This window comes from Mus caroli, unplaced genomic scaffold (genome assembly GCF_978045245.1).
Source record: "Mus caroli unplaced genomic scaffold, Mus_caroli_1 scaffold_5, whole genome shotgun sequence".
NCBI classification, from domain to species: Eukaryota; Metazoa; Chordata; class Mammalia; order Rodentia; family Muridae; genus Mus; species Mus caroli.
Genome location: NW_028227260.1, coordinates 154425936 through 154444419, shown reverse-complemented (window position 1 = coordinate 154444419; position 18484 = coordinate 154425936). Strand labels below are relative to the sequence as shown.

The following is an 18484-nucleotide window of genomic DNA, read 5'->3' as shown; positions in this document are numbered from 1 at the left end:
CTGCCAGCTTTCTTAACTGTTCATCCCCCTACTGTATCTCCCTTATCCCATTCCCAGCAATTTTTTCAGAAGAATTACTGTTCTTTCTTTTGTCTATGTACTCCTTAAACTTCTAGAGTCTGCTTTTTATCACATTGGCCCATAAAGATTACTACTAACTTCAGTATCACTAAATGAGTTGTAAGGAAACAACCGTGAGGTGATCACCTAACTCCATGTAAGAATAAATTGTCTTTATAGCAAATGTATCTAAATTAGTCCATGGATTATGAGGATGTCCTGAAATTGCTGGATTTGGTGCAGCTGTCTGTAAAATGCCTTTTATTTTTCTGTTTTGCTAAGGAAAGGCAGAACCTTGTTCCTTCAACAGGATGGCCATTGTTGTATGACTTTGAATAATCATTAATGCAAAGCTGATTGTGAGTAAGGAGATAAAGAAATCAAAAGAAGAATTAAAGTGCAAAAGAGATTTAATCCCTTAACCTGTGGCCTAACTAAAAAAAAAAAAAAAAGAAAAAAGAAAAATTAAAGTGCTAAGAAAGAACTGAACAGTTAAAGAAGTGTGAGCTATTGCCTTGTAATCAGAATAGGATGCAAATGAATGGTATCTCTGTGGAAAGAGCAGTGGGAGAAAACCTGAGATGGAAGTGTTAGAAAACAGAGACCTGTGATCTTTGTTTTATTTGTCAACATTATTGTAAGTCAAAGCAAAAGCATAGACTATTCAGATACATCAAGGAGGTCATCGGATTTCAGAAACCATGGCTATTTGACAATACTGTGCTGCATAACTGCTGGATCCTACAAAACCTCTTTTTAAATAAACTGGCCTATGACAATCTGACTGCCTATGTAATGAGATTCTAGGATATGGAGACTGTGGTCAGTGTCAACTCCGGGATTATGGTCTTGGGTTCTATATGAAAGTGAAAGATCCTGAGAGAGTGAAGCCCCTAGACCTGTGTCCAAAATATACCTCACTAATGCCAGGGAGTACAACTTGCCCTATTGTTCCAGGATGCCAGATGTTTGCGGTTTTTGCCTTTCTATAGCCCAATGCCAGGTGTTTGTGGGTTTTGAGCCTTTAAAAACCACTTACCCCTTGAGCTTGTGGTCGACTCCTCTACCCCTGTGTGGGATACGAGTCATCCCCAGTGCACTGGTTTTTCCAGAATAAACCTTTTGCAATTTGCATCAAGACCATTTCTCATGAGTGATTGGGGTGTCACCTCTCCTGAGTCAGAATGTGGAGGAGTCCTCACATTGTGAGTCTTCCAAAAGCAGGCGATGCAAACCAGAGAGAGCAAGCCAGTAAACATGATTCCTTCAAGGCCTTTGTATCAGTTCTTGCCTTCAGATTTCTGCTTCGAGTTCCAGCTTTGAGTTCTCACTCCCTTGCATGATGGACCACAAGCTGTAAGATAAAGTAAAACCATTCCTCCCCTAACTGCTTTTGGTTATGTTATTTTACTACAACAAAAACCCTAACAAAGATTGTTGGCAATGGTATTTGTCCATATTCATACAAGGTAAACCCAAGAGTAGAACACTTCCAGAAGACTGATGCAGCAATTAGTATTGTCCATAATCTTTCATTGTCCTTAGCTGTGAGCTCATGGAATTTTTTTACTTTTATGTACAACACTCAATGCTGTGTGCTGTTTTACCTCTACCTATTCTAATTAATCTCTTATAACACCCATACTTAAAACTTAAGAAATTCTAAGATAGTGCTCACTTCAGCAGCACATATACTAAAATTGAAATGATACAGAGAAGTTTAACATGATGCCTGTACAAGGATGACACGCAAAATCATGAAGAGTCCCATATTTTTATCTTAGGATAAGCAGTGAGTAGAACACATCTGTTACAAACACCACCGGGAGTAACTGGAATTAGCAGGAGCCAGGGACACAGGAACCCTGCCCAACCAGTGGCTCAGATTCCTTCTGGTCTGCACCTGTCTACCTTGAGCACAAACTTGGCAGCCAGTCCCACAGCCCCCAGAGGAGGCTCCACTCCCTGGCACTCTAGCATGACCAAGATATTAGGATCCCAGGACCCCAGGAGCTTGGTCACACCAGGATCTCAGGGTCTCAGAGGCAGCTGGACTCCCAGGAACTCTGACACACCCAGAATCTCAGGATCATAAGATGATGGAATCATAGGATCACAGAGACAGCTGGAATCTGAAGAGTTCTGAATCAACCTGGATTATAGGAAGGACAGCCTCCAGTCAGGTATAGCGAGAGCAGGGAGCACTAGAGATAATCAGATGGCAGGAGGCAAGCATAAGAACAGAAGCAACAGAAACCAAGGTTACTTGGCATCATCAGAATCCAATTCTCCCACCATAGCAAGTCATGAATATACCATCCCAACAGAAAAGAAAGATTTGGATCTAAAGTCACTTCTCATGATAATGATAGAGGACTTTAAGAAGGACATAAATAACTCCCTTATAGACATACAGGAGAACATAGGTAAACAGCTAGAATCCCTTAAAGAGAAAACACAAAAATCTTTTAAAGTATTACAGAAAAACACAATCAAACAGGTGAAGGGATTGAACAAAACCATCCAAGATCTAAAAATGGAAATAGAAACGATAAAGAAATCATAAAGGGAGACAACACTGGAGTTAGAAAACATAAGAAGGACATCAGGAGTCATAGATGCATCACCAACAAAATACAAGACATAAAAGAGAGAATCTCAGGTGCAGAAGAAACCATAGAAAACATTGACAGAACAGTCAAAGAAAATGCAAAATGCAAAAAGCTCCTAACTCAAAACATCCAGGAAATCCAGGACACAATGAGAAAACCAAACCTAAGAATAACAGGTATAGAAGAAAGTGAAGATTCCCAACTTAAAGGGCCAGTAAATATCTTCAACAAAATTATAGAAGAAAACTTCCCTAACCTAAAGAAAGAGATGCCCATAAACATACAAGAAGCCTACAGAACTCCAAATAGACTGAGCCAGAAAAGAAATTCCTCCTGTCACATAATAGTCAAAACACCAAATGCACAAAACAAAGAAAGAATATTAAAAAACAGTAAGGGAAAAGGGTCAAGTAACATATAAAGGCAGGTCTATTATAATTACACAAGACTTCTCACCACAGACTATAAAAAAACAGAAGATCCTGGGCAGATATCATACAAACCCTAACAGAACATAAATGCCAGTCCAGACTACTATACCCAACAAAATACTCAATTACCATAGATGGAGAAAACAAAGTCCCATTTATCAATTCTTGATCTTAGAGCATGAGCCATTGGAGTTCTATTTAGGAAATTTCCCCCTGTGCCAATGAGTTCAAGGCTCTTTCCTACTTTCTCTTCTATTAGATTCAATGTAGCTTCTGCCTGGTCCTTGCTGCTGGGGCAGACCCCTAGTTGGTTTGTGCCCATGAAGAAACCATATCCTGATCCATCCTAGAGGACCCGCTGCACTCAGAGCAATTGGTGAGAACACCACTACCCCTACCACCAAGTCCTGGAGTTACTCCTGGGAGCCTGGTGGACCCTGAACCCATCACCCAACAAATCTCTGCCCCCCCCCCTGGAATACCACTCCCCTTTTTTCCCTTCCACACCTTCTACCCAGTCCTTGCTGCTGGGGCAGAACCCTAGTTGGTCTGCTCCCGTGAAGATGCCATATCCTGACTCGTCCTAGAGGACCTGCTGCACTCAGAGCAGTTGAGGAACAACTGCACTCAGAGCAGTTGTCTGAAGACCTCCAAGGAGACCTACTGAAGCTAGGGCACCAGGTCAACAGCTTCTCTGCCCATGTGAAGAGCCCACAGTTGGAAGGCACCATAGGTGATTGAATGCAGCCAGGGATGCTGGCCTACTGGGAGGCCTGAAGCAACCCAGGGACAAAAGATGCAGACTCCATACAGTTACCCAGACCAACAAACAACAGGGATATCCAGATGGCAAAAGACAAGCTCAAGACCATAAGCAACAGATGCCAAAGTACGTGGGCATCATCAGAACTGAGTTTTCCCACCACAGAAATCCCAGAATAGCAACCAACACACCTGAGAATCAGGAATCTGTCCTAAAATCCTATCTCATGAAGATAATAAAGTCCTTTAAGGAGGATATCAATAACTCACTGAAAGAAATACAGGAAAACACAGGTAAACAGGTGAAGGAATTGAATAAAGCAATCCAAAACCTAAAGGTGGAAGTAGATACAATAAAGAAAATACAAATGGAGGCAAACCTGGAAATGGAAAACCTAGGAAAGGGGTCAGGAATTAAAGATGTAAGTATTACCAACAGAATACAAGAGAAATAACAGAAAATCTTAGGTGTAGAAGACACAGTAGAAGAGATTACATAACTGTCAAAGAAAATTCAAAAAATAAAACAACTCCTAACCCAAAGCATCCAGGAAATTGAGGACACAATGAAAAGACCAAATCTAAGAAGAATTGGAATAGAGGAGAATGAAGATTCCCAGGTCAAAGAACCTGAAAATGTCTTCAACAAAAATCATAGACGAAAACTTCCACAACCTAAAGAAAGAGATGGCCATAAAGGTACAAGAAGCCTATCGAACCCCCCAAAAAATGGGATCAGAAAAGAAAATCTTCTCGTCACTTAATAATCAAAACACTAAATGCACAGAGCAAAGAAATAATATTAAAAGTTGCAAGGGAAAAAGGCCAAGTAACATAGAAACTTAAACCTATTATCAGAATTACACCAGACTTCTCAACAGAGACACTAAAAACCAGAAGAGCCTGGTCAGAGGTCATGCAGACTTTAAGAGAACACAAATCCCTGCCCAGGCTACTATACCCAGCAAAACTTTCAATCAACATAGATGGAGAAACCAAAATATTCCAGGAAAAAAAAAAAAACAAATTCAAACAGTATCAACCAACCCAGACCTACAGAGGATCCTAAGGAAAACTCCAACACAAGGAAGATACCTGCACTAAAGAAAGGACAAGATATTAAGCATCTCACAACAAAGTCAAAAGAAGAGAGCCACCAGTACATAAAGCCACCTTCAAAAACAAACAGGAACCAACTGTCATCTCTCTTTAATAACTCTCAATACTAATGGACTCAACTCACCTATAAAAAGATATAAGCTAACAGACTGGATATGCAAGCAAGATCCAGCATTTTGCTTCATACGAGAAACACACATCAACAACAGAGACAGACACTGTCTCAGAGGAAAAAGGATGGAAAGGGTCTTCCAAGCAAATGGTCCCAGGAAACAAGCATGAGTTGCCATTCTAATATCCAATAAAACAGACTTTCAACCAAAAGCTATCAAGCATGATGAAGAAGGACACCTCATATTCATTAAGGGGATAATCCACCAAGAGAAAGTCTCAATTCTGAACATCTATGCCCCAAATGCAAGAGCACCCAAATTCATGAAAGAAACTTTACTAAAACTCAAAACACACATTGAACCCCACACAATAATAGTGGGAGATTTCAAAACCCTACTCTCACCCACCAATGGACAGGTCATTGAAACAGAAACTAAACAGAGACACAGTGAAACTAAGAAAGGTTATGAACTAAATGTATTTAACAGATATCTACAGTATTTCACCCTAAAATAGAAGAATACACCTTCTTCTCAGCACCTCATGGTACCCTCTCCAAAATCGACCATAAAATTGGTCACAAAACGACCCTCAACAGATACAAGAAGGTTTAAATAATACCATGCATCCTATCAGATCACCATGGCCTAAAGCTGATCTTCAATAACAGCAAAAACTACAGAAAGTCCACATACAAATGGATACTGAATAATTCTCTACTCAATGACAAGATTGTCAGGCAAGAAAAAAAAAAAAAGAAAGAAATTAAAGACTTTTTTGAATTTAGGGAAAATACTGACATATCATGCCCAAACTTATGGGACACAATTAAAGCAGTGCTAAGAAGAAGTTCATAGCACTAAGTGCCCTGATAAAGAAACTGAGAGTTCAGAACTTAACAGCACACCTGAGAGCTCTAGAACAACAACAAAACAAAACAGAAACAAGCAAACTCACCCAAAAGGAGTAGAATACAGGAAATAGTCAAACTCAGGGCCAAAATCAACCAAATAGAAACAAAAAAAAAACAACACAAAGAATCAGCATAACCAAAAGCTGGCTCTTTGAGAGAATCAACAAGATAGATAAACCCCTAGCCAAACTAACTAAGGGCCAAGTGGCAGTATCCAAACGAATAAAATCAGAAATGAAAAGGGAGACATAACAAAAGAAACGAAGGAAATTTAAAAAATCATCAGATCCTACGATAAAAGTCTATACTCAACAAAACTGGAAAATCTAAATGAAATGAATGGTTTTCTAGACAGATACCACATACCAAAGTTAAATCAAGGTAAACTATCTAAAAAGGCCCATATCACACAAGGAAATATAAGAAGTCATTAAAATCCCTCCTGACCAAAAAAAAAAAAAAAAAAAAAAAAGGCCAGGGCCAGATGAATTTAGTGCAGAATTCTACCAGACCTTCAAAGAAGACCTGATACCAATTTTCCTTAAACTATTCCATAAAATAGAAACAGGAAAGTTAAAAAAAAAAAGAAAGAAAGAAACAGGAAGAACACTGCTTTAGTAGTTCTATGAAGCCACAATTACTCTGATACCTAAACCACACAAGGACCCAACCAAAAAAGAGAACTTCAGACCAATCTCGCTTATGAATATCGATGCAAAAATACTCAATAAAATTCTTGCAAACTGAGCTTGTACAACCACTCTGGAAGTCTGTCTGGAGGTTCCTCAGAAAATTGGGCATAATACTACCGGAAGATCCAGTAATACCTATCCTGTGTATATACCCAGAAGGTGTTCCAATTGGTAATAAGGACATATGCTCCACTATGTTCATAGCAGCCTTATTTATAATAGCCAGAAGCTGGAAAGAACCCAGATGTCCCTCAACAGAAGAATGGATACAGAAAATGTGGTACATTTACACAATACAGTGCTACTCAGCTATTAAAAACAATGGATTTATGAAATTCTTGGACAAATGGATGTATCTGGAGGATATCATCCTTAGTGAGGTAACCCAATCACAAAAGAAGTCATTAGATATGCACTCACTGATAAGTGGATATTAGCCCAGAAACATAGAATACCCAAGATACAATTTGCAAACCACAAGAAAATCAAGAAGAGGGAAGACCATTGGGTGGATACTTCTTTCCTCCTTAGAATAGGGAACGAAATACCCATGAAAGGAGTTACAGAGAAAAAGTTTGGAGCTAAGACAAAAGAATGGACTATCCAGAGACTAGCCCACCGGGGGATCCATCCCATAATCAGCCATGAAACCCAGACACTATTGCATATGCCAGATTTTGCTGAAGGAACCCTGTTATAGCTGTCTCGTATGAGGCTATGTCAGTACCTGACAAACACAGAAGTGGATGCTCACAGTCAGCTATTGGATGGAACACAGGGCCCCCAATAGAGAAGCTAGAGAAAGCACCCAAGGAGCTGAAGGGGTCTGCAACCATATAGGTGGAACGACAATATGAACTAACCTGTACCCCCAGAACTCATATCTCTAGCTGCGTATGTAGCAGAAGATGGCCTAGTTAGCCATCACTGGGAAGAGAGGTTCCTTGGTATTGCAAACATTATATGCCCCAGTACAGGGGAATGCCAGGGCCAAGAAGCAGGTTTGGGTGGGTAGGAGAGGAGGATGGAGGGAGAGTATATTGAACTTTCAGAATAGCATTTGAAAAGTATATAAAGAAAATATCTAATAAAAAATAAATAAATCAAATAAATTTTATAAATTCTTGCAAACTGAATCCAGGAACACATTAAAACCATCACTCACCACAATCAAGTAGAGTTCATCCCAGGGATGCAAGGTTGGTTTAATATTAAAAAATCCATTAATGTAGTACACTATATAAACAAACTCAAAGAAAAAAAATCACATGGTCATCTTCTTAGATGCAGAAAAAAAAAACATTTGACAAAATACAACACCCTCATCGTGTTAAAAGTATTGAAGAGATCAGGAATTCAAGTCCCATACCTAAACATAATAAAAGCAAGTTACTGCAAACCAATATCAAATTAAATGGAGACATACTTGAAGCAATCCCACTGAAATTGAGGACAAGACAAGGATGCCGACTCTCCCCATATCTATTCAATATAGTACTTGAAGTGTTAGCTAGAATAATAAGACAACAAATGTAGAAAAAGGGGATGCAAGTTGGAAAAGAAGAAATAACAGTATCACTATTTGCAGATGATATGATAGTATACATAAACGACCCCAAAAATTCTACCAGAGAACTTTTCCAGCTGATAAACAACTTCAGCAAAGTGGCCAGATATAAAATTAACTCAAATAAACCAGTAGCTTTCCTTTATACAATGGATAAATAGGCTGAGAAAGAAATTAGGGAAACAACTCCCTTAACAACAGACACAAATAATATAAAAATATCTTGGGGTAACTCTAAACAAACAATACAAAGACCTGTATGACAATAACTTCAAGTCACTCAAGAAAGAAATCGAAGAAGATCTCAGAAAATGGAAAGATCTCCCATGCTCATGAATTGGCAGAATTAACATTAAAAATGTCGATCCTACCAAAGGCAATCTATAGATTCATGCAATCCCCATCAAAATCCCAACACAATTCTTCAAAGACATGGAAAGAACAATTGTCAAATCATCTGGAAAGGCAAAAAAAACCCAGAATAGTGAAAACAATTCATAAATATATTCGTTATTTAATTTTCAAATTTTTACCCCTTTCCCCTCTGAAAATCCTCTATCCTCTCGCTCCTCCCCCTGCTCCCTAACTGACCCACTCCCACTTCCTGGCCCTGGCATTCACCTATAGGCATAGAACCTTCACAGAACCAAGGGCCTCTTTGACCACTGATGACTGACTAGGCCATCCTCTGCTACATATGCAGCTAGAGTCATGAGTCCCACCATGTGTTTCCTTTGGTTGGTGGTTTAGTCCCAGGGAGCTCTGGCAATACTGGTTAGTTCATATTGTTGTTCCTCCTATGGGGCTGCAAATCCCTTCAGCTACCTGGGTATTTTCTCTACCCCCTTCATTGGGGACCTGTGCGCTGTCCAATGAATGACTGTGAGCATCCACTTCTGTATTTGCCAGGAGCTGCCCAGGCCTCTCAGAAGACAGCTATATCAATCTCCTGTCAACAAGCTCTTGCTGGCATCTTCAGTAGTGTATGTGTTTGGTGGTTGTTTATGGGATGGATCTCCAAGTGGGGCAGTCTCTGGGTGGTCGTTCCTTCAGACTCTGCTCCAAACTTTGTCTCTGTAACTCCTTCCATGCTTATTTTGTTCACCCTTCTAAGAAAGATCAAAGTATCCACACTTTGATCTTCCTTCTTCTTGAGTTTCATGTATTTTACAAATTGTATCTTGGGTATTCTGAGCTTTTGGGCTAATATCTACTAATCAGTGACTGCATACCATGTGTGTTCTTTTGTGATTGGGTTACTTTACTCAGAATGATATCCTCCAGATCCATTCATTTGTCTAAGGATTTCATAAATTCATTGTTTTTAAGAGCTGCATAATATTCCATTGTATAAATGTACCACATTTTCTGTATCCATTCCTCTGTTTAGGGACATCTGGGTTCTTTCCAGCTTTTGGTTTTTATAAGTAAGGCTGCTATGAACATAAAGGAGCATGTGTCTGTATTACAAGTTGGAACATCTTCTGGGTATATGCCCAGGACTGGTATTGCTGGATCTTCCAGAAGTACTATGTCCAATTTTCTGAGGAACCACCAGACTGACTTCCAGAGTGGTTGTACCAGATTGCAATCCCACCAGCAATGGAGGAATGTTCCTCTTTTTCCACATCCTCCCACTGCATCTATTAACACCTGAGTATTTAATCTTAGCCAATCTGACTGGTATGAGGTGGAATCTCAGGGTTGTCTTGATTTGCATTTCCCTGAGGACTATGCATGTTGAACATTTTTTTTTTTTTTAGGTTCTTCTCAGCCATTTGATATTCCTCAGTTGAGAAATCTTTGTTTAGCTCTGTACCCAGTTTTTGTTATATATATTTTTATTAGATATTTTCTTTATTTACATTTCAAATGTTATCCCCTTTCCTAGTTTCCCCTATGAAAATCCCTAACCACTGCTCCCCAAGCCACCCACTCCAATTCCCAGTCCTGACATTCCCCTATTCTGGGGCATACAACATTCACATGACTTAGGGTCTCTCCTCCCATTGATGACAGACTAGGCTATAGGCTATCCTTTGCTACATGTACAGCTAGAGATACAAGTTCCATCATGTGTTTTCTTGAGGGTTATTTGTTTTTCTGGAGTCCAACTTCTTGAGTTCTTTATCCCCTATCTGATTTAGGATTGGTAAAGATTTTTTTTTCCAATCTGTTGATGACCTTTTAGTCCTATTGACAGTGTCCTTTGCCTTACAGAAGCTTTGCAGTTTTATGAGGTCCCATTTGTTGATTCTTGACCTGACAGCATAAGACATTGCTGTTCTGTTCAGGAATTTTTACCCTGTGCCCATATCTTCAAGGTTTTCCTCACTTTCTCATTTATAAGTTCCAGTGTCTCTGGTTTTATGTGGAGTTCCTTGATCCACTTAGACCTGAGCTGTGTTCAAGGAGATAAGAATGGATCAATTCACATTCTTCTACATGATAACCACCAGTTGAGCCATAACCATGTGTTGAAAATGCTTTTTTTCCACTGGATGGTTTTAGCTCCTTTGTCAAAGTTCAAGTGACCGTAGGTATATGGATTCATTTCTGGGTCTTCAATTCTATTCCATTGATCTACCTGTCTGTCTCTGTACCAATACCAAGCAGTTTTTTTTTTTGTTTTTTTTTTTTTGTTTTTTTTTTTTTTGTAATCACAATTGCTCTGTAGTACAGTTTGAGGTCAGGCATGGTGATTTCACCAGAGGTTCTTTTATCCTTGAGAAGAGTTTTAGCTATCCTAGGGTTTTTTTGTTATTCCAGATGAATTTACAAATTTCCCTTCCTTCCTTTTTGTTTCTTTTTTGTTTGTTTGTTTTTGTTTTATGAGACAGGGTTTCTCTGTATAGCCCTGGCTGTCCTGGAACTCACTTTGTAGAGCAGGCTGGCCTCGAACTCTGAAATCACCTTGCCTCTGCCTCTGCCTCTGCCTCCTGAGTGCTGGGATTAAAGGTGTGCACCATCATGCCTGGCCAAATTGCCCTTTCTAACTCTGTGAAGAATTTAGTTGGAATTTTGATGGGGATTGCATTGAATCTGTAGATTGCTTTCAGCAAGATAGACATTTTTACTATATTAATCCTGCCAATCCATGAGCATGGGAGATCTTTCCATCTTCTCAGATCTTCTTCGATTTCTTTCCTCAGAGACTTGAACTTTCTATCATACAGATCTTTCACTTCCTTAGCTAGAGTCAAACCAAAGTATTTTATTTGTGACAACTGTGAAGGGTGTTGTTTCCCTAATTTCTTTCTCAGCCTGTTTATCCTTTGTATAGGGAAAGGCCACTGAATTGTTAGACTTAATGTTACATCTATCTATTGCACTGAAGCTGTTTATCAGGTTTAGGATTTCTTTGGTGGAATTTTTAGGGTCACTTATATATACTATCATATCATCTGCAAATAGTGATATTTTCACTTCCTCCTTTCCAATTTGTATCCCCTTGATATTTTTTTGTTGTCTAATTGCTCTGGCTAGGACATCGAGCACTATATTGAATAGGTAGGGAGAAAGTGGGCAGCCTTGTCTAGTCCCTAATTTTAGTAGGATTGCTTCAAACTTCTCTCCATTTACTTTGATGTTGGCTACTGGTTTGCTGTATATTGCTTTTATTATGTTTAGGTATGGGCCTTGAATTCCTGATCTTTCCAAGATTTTTATCATGAATGGGTGTTGGATTTTGTCAAATGCTTTCTCAGCATGTAAGGAGATGATCACGTGGTTTTTGTCTTTAAGTTTGTTTATATAGTGGATTACATTGATGGATTTCTGTATATTAAACCATCCCTGCATCCCTAGGATGAAGCCTACTTGATCATGCTGGATGATCATTTTGATGTGTTCTTGCATTTGGTTTGTGATTATTTTTGAATTGATATTCTTAAGGGAAATTGGTCTGATGTTCTCTTTTTTTGTTGGGTTGTTGTGTGGTTTAGGTTTCAGAGTGATTATGGCTTTATAGAAGGAATTGAGTAGAGTACCTTCTGTTTCTATTTTGTGGAATTGTTTGAGGAGTATTGGAATTAGGTCTTCTTTGAAAATCTGATAGAACTCTGCACTAAACCCATCTGGTTCTACAGCTTTCTTTGGTTGGGATACTATTAATGACTGGTTCTATTTCTTTAGGTGATATGTGACTGTTTAGATCATTAACTTGATCCTGATTTAACTAGATACTTGGTATCTGTCTAGAAAATTGTCCATGTGAAAACAACTCTTAACAATAAAATAACAGCTGGGGGAATCACCATCCCTGACCTCAAGCTTTATTACAGAGCAATAGTGATAAATACTGCATGGTATTGTTACAAAGACAGACACGTTGATCACTGGAAAAGAATTGAAGACCCTGAAATAAAATCACACATGATCACTTTATCTTTGACAAAGACTCAAAAAATATACAATGGAAAAAAGAAAGCATCTTCAATAAATGGTGCTGGTCTTACTGGCTGTCTATATGTATAAGAAAGAAAATAGACCCATATTTGTCACCTTGTACAAAGATCAAGTCCAAGTGAATCAAGGACTTCAACATAAAACCAGATACACTGAATCTAATAGAAAAGAAAGTCGGAAAGAACATTGAACTCATTGGCACAGGAGGAAACTTCCTAAACAGAACTCCAATGGCTCATGCTCCAAGATGAAGAATTGATAAATGGGATCTCATGAAACTGAAAAGCTTCTGTAAGGTGAAGGACAGAGTCAATAAGACTAATCAGCAACCTACAGATTGGGAAAAAAAAATCTTCACTAGCCCCACATCCCATAGAGGACTAATATCCAAAATATATACTGAATACAAGAAGTTAATCATCAAAAAAAAAAAACCCTCAAACAACTCAATCAAAAAATGGGGTATAGAACTAAACTGAGAATTCACAACTGAAAAATCTTGAATGGCTGAGAAGCACCTAAAGAAATGTTCAAACTCCTTAGTGATCAGAGAAATGCAAATCAAAATGACCCTGAGATTCCACCTTACAGCAATCAGAATAGCTAAGATCAAAACCTCAGGTGACAACACATGTTGGAGAGGATGTGGAGAAAGAGGTACACTCCTCCATTGCTGGTGGGAGTGCAAAGTGGTACAACCACTCTGGAAATCAATCTGGAGATAACTCTGAAAATTGAAAATAGATCTACCTGAAGACCCAGCTATACCACCCAAAAGATGTCCCACCATGCCACAGGGGCACATGTTCCACTATGTTCATAGTGGGCTTATTTGTGATAGCCAGAAGCTGGTAACAATGTAGATGTCCCAAGAAAGAAGAATGGATACAGAAAATGTGGTTTATTTATACAATGGAATACTACACAGCTATTAAGAATGAGGACATCCTAAGTTTTGCAGGCAAATGGATGGAACTAGAAAATATCATCCTGAGTGAGTTAACTCAGACCCAAAAGGACATGCATGGTATGTACTCACTAATAAGTGGATAATAGCCCCCCCCCCCAAAAAAATGGTACCAAATGCACAAGATACAGTCCACAGAAACCAAAAAGGTCAACAAGCTGAAGTGCCCAAGTGACGATGCCTCAGTCCCACTGGGAAAGAGAAGAAAGCAGTCACAAGTGGGGAGAGAAGGAGGGACCTGGGAGGGAAAGAGGATGGGGGGGGTTGGGGAAAAAGGGGAACCTGATCAGGTATTGGGTGAGAGATAAGGACTGAAGCCCTGAGGGCCAGCAGAAAGAAGGGAAATAGGCAACCTCAGGAAATAGGAGGTTATGGGGACCCTCCAGAATGCACCAGAGATATGGGAGGTAAGAGACACTCAGGAAATAAAGGGAGGGACATTAGATGAAATGCCAGAACTAGGGAGAGGGAACTTATAGATCCTACCTCCAGCAGGAAGATAGGACATCAAGTAATGGATGGGGTTGCCATCCCACAGTCACAACTCTGATCCATAATTGTTCCTGTATGTAAGAATTACAGGGATGGAAATAGAGAGGAGCCTGAGAAAAAGAAGGTCCAGCGACAGGCCCAGAGTGGGATCCAGCTCAAGGGGACATCCCAAGGCCTGACACTATCACTGAGGCTATGGAGCACTCACAAAAAGGAACCTATCATGACTGCCCTTCAAAAGACCCAACAAGCAGCTGAAAGAGTCAGATGTAGTTATTTGCACCCAACCAATGAACAGAAGCAGCTGATCCCTGATGTTGAATTAAGGGAGGCTGAAAGAAGCTGAGGAGAAGGGCGATCCTGTAGGAGAACCAGCAGTCTCGATTAATCTGGGTCCTCTATACTTCTCAAACATTGGACCACCAAACAGACTACATACACCAGCTGATATGAGGCCCCCAACACACATACAGGACAGGACTTCTGGATCTGTGTTCATTGAGAGATGATGCACCTAACTCTCAAGAGACTGGAGGCCCCAGGGAGTTTAGAGGTCAGGTGGGGTGGGGGGTGTGGATATCCATGTGGAGACAGGGTGGTCAGGAGGAGGTGTGGGATGGGGTGTTAGATGGTGGATTGTGGGGGAGGGGATAAAAATAAATTTAAAAAAAGATGTAGGGAAAGTGAAACCCTCATTTAGTCTTTGTAAGATTGAAAACTGATCCAGTCACTATGGAAATTAGTGTGGAGAATCCTCAAAAATCTAACAGTATATCTGCCATATGACCCAGCTATACTACTCCTTGGCATATGCCCAAAGGACTCAACATTCTAATTCACAGATACTTACCCACATTTATTGCTACTCTTTTAACAATAGCTAGGAAATTGAAATAAGCTAAATGTCCTTCAACTCATAAATAAGTGTTGAAAATTTGGTACATATATACAATGGAATTCTTTTAATCTCTAAAGAAAAAATTAAATCATGAAATTTTCAGGTAAATGAGTGGAACTAGAAGTTATTATATCAAGTAATCAGAACCCAGAAATAAAAATGCATTTGCTCTTTTTTTTTTTTTTTTTTTTTTTTGGTTTTTCGAGACAGGGTTTCTCTGTGTAGTCCTGGCTGTCCTGGAACTCACTCTGTAGACCAGGCTGGCCTCGAACTCAGAAATCCGCCTGCCTCTGCCTCCCGAGTGCTGGGATTAAAGGTGTGCGCCACCACGCCCGGCATTTGCTCTTATTTGTGGCTCCCAGTTCCAAATCTTTATTTGTGAGTATATAACCTGGAGTAGCTACAGATAGATACAAGGAAAGTAAAAGAGAAAACATAACAAGAGGTCTCTAGAAAGAGTGATAGGACACAGATGCTGTGAGTGGGGTAATGGGGAAATGGATTGGGGACTTGATCTGGGGATGTGAGAGAGAAGACAATATGGAGGGAAACAAAAGAGGGGTAAAGAACACCAAGGATGATTGAAAGTATCATAAAGAAACATTTTTATGTTTGCTTAAATGCATATATAATGGATATAAGCATATGTTTATACATATATAGGTTACTTAGATAGAATTATGCCATTTGAGTTGGTAATGTTCCCCTAAGAGCCAAAGACTTTTTGAGTTCTTTTTTAGTACTTTTTATTAGATATTTTCTTTATATACATTTCAAATGCTATCCCGAAAGTTCCCTATACCATCCCTACACCCTGCTCCCCTACCCACCCACTCCCGCTTCTTGGCCCTGGCATTCCCCTGTACTGGGGCATATAAAGTTTGCAATACCAAGGGGCCTCTCTTCCCAGTGATGGCCGACTAGGCCATCTTCTGCTACATATGCAGCTAGAGATACAAGCTCTAGGGGAACTGGTTAGTTCATATTGTTGTTCCACCTATAGGGTTGCCGACTTTGTGAGTTCTTTATGTACTTGGACATTAGCCCCCTATCAAATATAGGGTTAGTGAAGCTTTTTTTTTAATCAATCTGTAGGTTGCTGATTTATCCTATCGACAGTGTCCTTTGCCTTACAGAAGCTTTTCAGTTTCCTGGGGTTCCATTTACCAATTCTTGATCTTAGAAAAGAAAGTGGGAAAGAATATTGAACTCATTGGCACAGGGGGAAACTTCCTAAACAGACCTCCAATGGCTCATGCTCTATTAGATTCAGAGTATCTGGTTTTATGTTGAAGTCCTTAATCCACTTGGACTTGAGCTTAGTACAGGTGATAAATATGGAACAATTTGCATTCTTCTACATGCAGGCTATCAGCTAGACCAGCACCATTTGTTGAAGATGCTTTCTTTTTCCACTCTATGGTTTGGCTTCTTTGTCAAAGATCAAATGTCCATTGGTTCTTCAGTTCTGTTCTGTTGATTGACCCATCTGTCTCTATATCAATACCAAGTGGTTTTATAACTATTGCTCTGTAATACATCTTGAGGTCAGGGATGGTGATTCCGCCAGAAATTCTTTTATTGTTATGAATTGTTTTCACTAACCTGGGTTTATTGTTTTTCCATATGAAGTTGAGAATTGCTTTTTGCATGTCTGTGAAGAATTGTGTTGAAATTTTGTTGGGGATTGTATTGAATTCATAGATTGCTTTTGGTACAATGGCCATTTTTACTATGTTAATCTTACCGATCCATGAGCATGGAAGATCTTTCTATTTTCTAGATCTTCTTCATTTTCTATCTTCAGAGACTTGAAGTCCTTGTCAGATAGATGTTTCACTTGCTTGGTTAGAGTTACAGCAAGATACTTTACATTATTTGTGGCTATTGTGAAAAGTGTTATTTCCCTAATTTCTTTCTCAGCCTGCATAAAGGAAGGCTACTGATTTGTTTGAGTTAATTTTGTATTCAGCCACTTTGCTGAAGTTGTTCATTACCTGTAGGAGTTTTCTGGGTTTTGGGGGTTACTTATGTATACTATCATATCATTTTCAAATAGTGATACCTTGACTTCTTCCTTTCCAATTTGTATCCCCTTGATATCCTTTTGTTATCTAATTGCTCTAACTAGAACTTCAAGTACTATATTGAACAGATAGGGAAAGAGTGGGCAGGCTTGTCTTGAATTTAGACTCCAAAAAAAAGTACAATGTAAAAATGGGGTACAGAGCTAAACAAAGAATTCTCAACATAAAAATCTCAAATGGCCAAGAAGCACTTAAATGTTCAACATACTTAGTCATCAGGGAAATGCAAATCAAAACAACACTGAAATTTCATTTTACACCAAACAGAATGGCTAAGATAAAAATCTCAAGAGACAGCTCATGCTTGTGAGAATGTGGAGAAAGAGAAACACTTCTCCATTGCTGGTGGAATTGCAAACTATTACAACCACTCTGTAAATCAATCTGGAGTTTCCTCAGAAAATTGGAAATAGATCTACCAGAAGACCGAGCTATACCACTCCTGGGCATATACTCAAAAGATGCTCCACCATACCACAAGGACACATGCTCGACTATGTTCATAACAGACTTATTCGTAATTGTCAGAAGCTGGAAACAACCCAAATGTCCCTCAACTGAAGAATGAGTACAGAAAATGTGGTTCATTTACACAATGGAATACGATTGAGTTATTAAAAGCAAGGACATCATAAACTTTGCAGGCAAATTGATAGAACTAGAAAATAAGTAACTCAGACCCAAAAGAACATGCATGACAGGAGCTTAACATGGCTGTACTGAGAGGCTCTACCAGCAGCTGACTGAGACAGATGCAGATACCCACAGCCAAACATTGGACTGAGGTCAGGGACCCCTATGGAAGAGTTAGAGGAAGGATTGAAGAACCTGAAGAATATGGCAACCCCATAGGAAGAACAATAGTACCAACTAACCAGGACCTTTTAGAGCTCCCAGAACCTAAGCCACCAACCAAAGTGCATACAGGGGCTGGTTCGAAGCCCGCAGCACATGTGTAGCAGAGGAATGCTCTTTCTGGCCTCAGTGGGAGAGTGGGAGAGGATGTATCTAATCCTGTAGAGATTGATGCCCCAGGGAAGGAGAATATTGGGGAGGGTGAGGTGGTGGTAGGTTGATATGGGTGGTGGGGGTAAATGGGTGGGTGAGGGAGCAGCCTCTCAGAGGCAAAGGGGAGGGGAATTGGGTGAAGAACTCTGGGAGGGAGGACCAGGAAGGGGAGAAACATTTGGAATGTAAATATATAAAATAATTTAATAATAAAAGCAAGAGCCATAGACTAACAAAAACTACAGAGCCAGGCACCTTCCTTCAAGTTGTTAGTCAGGGGAGTCTAGGAGACTTCCAAAACAATATAGGCCCTTGGTTGCAACCCAGAATTTGAAAGTAAAACCCTATTACTAAA

At 39.5% G+C, this 18484-nt stretch overlaps 1 non-coding gene across 1 annotated transcript; it reads left to right on the top strand.

Moving 5' to 3' along the window:
* Window positions 1-1730: 1730 nt before the first annotated feature.
* On the top strand, window positions 1731-1837 carry LOC115030259 (U6 spliceosomal RNA). Its single transcript, XR_003835850.1, has one exon. It is a non-coding gene; the product is annotated as a U6 spliceosomal RNA (small nuclear RNA).
* The last annotated feature ends 16647 nt before the right edge of the window (window positions 1838-18484 follow it).